A 4,600-nucleotide genomic window follows, 5' to 3' on the forward strand; every position below is an offset into this window, starting at 1 on the left:
ATTGCTGCTGTTGCTTCTCCAGGTTGCGGATCCTCTCGCCTGTGTATCGCTGCCAGTTTTGAGTTGACTCAATGTGCTGGCCCAGCGACTCGTCGATGTTGGTGGTGCGCATGTTCAGCTCGCCCATCTACCGAGTCAGAGTGGCGAAGCCTCTGGACGAAGCTGTACGTCTCGGAGGTCCGCTACAGCTGGAACTGGTGGACCGGTGCCCTGAGGCCTACCGTTCCCACTCGGTGGAGCTGGCACTCTGCTTTGACGAACCTCCAGCCTCATATTGCTGTGGTTGAGGCTGAGGTTGCTACTGCATGAATTCCTCCCTTCTGGCCCTGCATCTTGTAACCCTGCCAGGAAGACCAGAAACACTATGCCGGCGGCTCTACTCTTGTGGAACAAGAGGGATGGTTAGCGAACGACAGTTATACAAATGATACCCCGCATTTGGCAACGGGATTTCATTTGCATAACCAAGCGAAAAGAAAATCAAGGAGTCATCTGGGCCTTTCTTGAGCGTGTGGCCTTGAACCAAGTACGCCTCATCGATCATAACATGGGGCTCCTCAATGAAGGGAACGGGGTTCCCATCTAAGATTCCCATGTTTGATGCGATGCGGGTAACCAAAGAAGTGCATTCAATAGGACCTGTCATCTGAAAATTTGTGAGCCATTGCTTAACCATTGCTTGTGCGGGGAAGATTCGGATTTTGTTGACCATGGCGTATAATATCATCAACTCATTGTTCCGCACTGGTCGTGGATCATCTCTTGGAAAGAGAGTGATAGCCACCCACTTGTGCATCAAACGAAGAGTCGGATTTTGAATGTCATTGCACCGAGGTGCAAACTTGCCATGAACAACTTGACCCGAAATCAAACCCCAAAACTCATGCCGATCAAAACCGCGGCAAGCTTTTGCAAGGGAAATCGGCAAGCGCGCGCTAAAACCAAGGAGGTGACTGAAATTTCTACAATTAAAATAGCATTCAACTCCAAAAAGTCAGAAAGAAACACCATCGTCCACCTCCCGAAGAGTGCAAAGAAACTGGATGGTGAGGAGACGAGAACCATTCTCCTCAACGGGCACAAAACCATCCCATCCAACCGCATGCCAAACACGAGCGAAGTCAACATCCATACCTGTTTTTTTAGAAGGTCCGGATCGAAGGCTCTGGTATGACCAAAGCTTCGATTCTTGATCATGGCGTAGGCTTGACGCTCGCGGTCATCTTGCAAGTCGAGGTACGGTGCATCATCTTCATCTATTCCCATGTCCTCGGCTTGCGGTTCTTTAGATTGCTCCTCTATTTGTTCCTCTTGTTCGTCTTGCTCATAGTCCATCGTGGTCGGCGTTGTGTGTAGGTTCGGGGGAATGACGGGAGCTCGACCCACCCCGTGAACGAGATGAGCTTGACCCTGTCATCTTCTTGATAGCTCCGGAAAGTTTCTGACCTACACCCTTCATGCTTGCAACAAGAGCGAACAAGAACGAACGAGAACAACTCGGTTCGGGTTATGTTAGCAAAATCAAAATGAAATTCTTACCCGAGAGTTCATCCAAATATGTGATCAATCTTGCAGCAAAGAATGAGAGAGAGAGAGATTTCTTGAAACCAAACTTGAGCCAAAATCCAATGGAAACCCGAGCAAGAATGTGTGAGAGGGAGTGTGAGTGAGTGTGTGAGTATGAGAGAGCTCAACACCCCTCTCGGCCCCTATTTAAAGAGAAGATGGCGCGTGCACCAGAGGAGATGCAAGCCACAACGGCTATGGAGCCATTGGAGAAGGTGGGGCCCAGAAGCTGTTGGCCCTGGGTCGGCCGACCTGTGGGGTCGGCCGGCCCCAGGGTGGGCCCCCTGGTGCCCCACTTTGGCCAGATGCTTCCTCAACGGTTATGAACTTTGGAAATATGGTGCACGGCCAAAAGTTTGCTCGAAAAGATGTCCAAATTATTTTTCCCAAAGGATTTTAAAACTCAAAAAATATTTTTGGTCTTTTTGTAAAAAGGGAAAAATGCTAGAAAAATTCCAGCATGCAGAAAACAATTTTTGAAAATTTCAAACATGCAGTCGATAAAAACAAATAAGGTGCAAAGAAAATGATGAAAAGCGAAGAAAGCAAATATGAGATAAATACCAATTTACCTTTGGCAAGGGCGCGTCATTTAAAGTCCGACGTGCACGACTTTTCTCCATCGTTCTTACCATTCGTTGTCTCATCCTGGAGAACTAGACGAGGCCGAACTTTCGACCTTCCGCCACACCTTCTTTTCCTTCTTCTTTCTTTTAGGTGCGGAGGGTCGTTGTTCTGGCTGCGGTTTTGGTGCACCTCAGAGTGCTTGCCCTTCACTGTCTTGTTAGATCATGAAGCACTGCTCTTCCTTCTTCTTGAACCTGAAAAACATATCCTCCCTTCCGACACGGAAATGGATTTCTCCCTTTCCGACAACGATCCTTGCCTTGGCAGACCTTAGAAAAGGTCGCCCAAGTACGAGGTCGACTCCGAGGTTGCCCTCCATATCCATTATCACAAAGTCAGCAAGGACGAAGGAGTCTCGTACTCGTATGAAAACGTGTTCGGCTATCCCTTCGGGATACCGAATGGTTGAATCTGCAAGCTGTACGAGCATAGTTGTTGGGAAAAGAGCAGGATATTCAAGTGCTTCATATATTACCTTGGGCATTATATTCACGCTTGCCCCCCAGATCGCATAGGCATCGCTCGATGTGTTTGGTGTAGATCAAGCAGCTGATCATGGGGACCCCTGGATCCTCTTGCACCACTGCCACCATGCCATCCCAAATGTCATTCCTTGGGGGATAGTACCTACCTGCATGGTTATTGCGTGGTGGCCTACGGGACGAGTTACCCCGTCCGGTAGACACCATGCTGACATTTTCAACGGGAGACTCGGGTTGCCCCGGGATCTTCCCGCTCTCAACAGCAGGTAACGAAATAGCAATTTGTGCAAGCTGGGTTTCGATCATTTTGTTGAAACTTAACTAGTTTTTAAGAGTAGAAGACAAAGCTTCAAGCTTGACATTTAAACCTTCTAGGGATTTGTCATTGGCCAAAAGCTTTTTATTTATATTTTCGTTGATTTTAACTTGGCCAAGAACAAGTTCTCTCAAGGGAGGTTGGTTTGAATTGAAATTTGAATTGAAAGAAGAGTTGTAATTATTACCTCCCTGAAAAGGTGGACGCGCCTGGTTCCAACCCTGGCCTCCTTGTGGTGGACGGTACCCGTTGTTGTTGTTGTTGTTGTTGTTGTTGTTGAGGTAGGCGCAGTCCTCACAGGTTTCAGGGCAGTCGTTCCCCGAGTGTCCATCATTGCTACAGACTTCGCACGCGAAGTGCGAACCCATGGCGTAGACGGGAGCCTGAATCTGTCGTTGGCTCCCTTCCTCCATCTTCTTGATGAGGAGGTCCAGTTTTGCGGCAATCATATCCATCTCCTTGACGGTATGCATGCCTTTCGTGCGGGGTTGGAGTCGTTCATCGCTCCACCCCTGATTGGAGACCATCTTCTCGACCAATTCTTTTGTTTTGGCTATGGTCAGGTCGAGAAAGGCTCCTCCAGCAGCAGCATCAATGTTGGCTCGAGATGTCGTTGTGAGCCCGTTGTAGAAGCTTTGCAGGACGAGCCACTCGTCCATGCCGTGATGAGGACAGGCCAGGATGCATTCCTGCAACCTCTCCCAAGCTTCTAGGATGGATTCCATCCCCGTCTGCTGGAAACTTGATATTTTCCAGTGCAGGGCATTCGTTTTGCCCAGCGGGAAGAATTTTGTGAGGAATGCCTTGGAGCATTTGGCCCAGGTGTCGATGTCCTTTTCCTTATAAAACCACTGTTTTGCCTTCCCTAGGAGGGAAAAGGGAAACAGACAAAGCTTGACAACATCAGCAGCGACACCCCGTATGACAATGGTGTCGCAGAGCTCCAGAAAATTCTGCAAATGTGCATTTGCGTCCTCATTTGGCTTGCCACAGAATGGGCTAGCCTGCACCATGTTGATGAGGCTTGATTTGAGCTCGAAGTTCACGTCCCCGACATTGATGTTGGGGCCAGTGGCCACATTGTCGGTGAAGGGGACGGAGAACTCGTGGAGTGTATTTTTAGCCATAGCCTTAAGAACGAGTGGTGCTTCCGAAATGGGTTCCTGTGCCGGGAGGATAGCGAGAGGAGCAACGACGCGAGGTCGTGCCCTTCTCACGAGCCTCTCTAGAATGTCTGTGTAGTTTTTCGGCTGGGAGAAACCGGTCATACACTACCCCTGTCTTCTTTTCAAATCAAAAATAAAAGAAGACATAAAGTGACATTAGCCTGAAAGAGTAAAGACTATATCCTGAGTACAAGGTCTAAGTTAATATCAGCACAATATCTTTATTCACATGCCGTCCCCGGCAACGGCGCCAGAAATGCTTGTTGACATTTCTTAGCGCAATCACTAGGAATGGTTAATCCTTAGCAACAGCGCCAGAAATGCCTGTTGGCAGTCCTTAGTGCTATCACTTGAAATGAGGGCGCCGAACCCATCCTAGCAACTGCACCCAAGGGGTGCCACTCTCGTGGTATAATCAATACGATTACAGATGGATCCGCAAG

General features: G+C 48.7%; 1 non-coding gene across 1 annotated transcript; it reads left to right on the plus strand.

Moving 5' to 3' along the window:
* The first annotated feature begins 3,648 nt into the window (after positions 1 to 3,648).
* Positions 3,649 to 3,757, plus strand: LOC120643289. The gene has a single exon (XR_005662968.1). It is a non-coding gene; the product is annotated as a small nucleolar RNA R71 (small nucleolar RNA).
* The last annotated feature ends 843 nt before the right edge of the window (positions 3,758 to 4,600 follow it).

Source organism: Panicum virgatum, chromosome 7K (assembly GCF_016808335.1).
Source record: "Panicum virgatum strain AP13 chromosome 7K, P.virgatum_v5, whole genome shotgun sequence".
Taxonomy (NCBI): Eukaryota; Viridiplantae; Streptophyta; class Magnoliopsida; order Poales; family Poaceae; genus Panicum; species Panicum virgatum.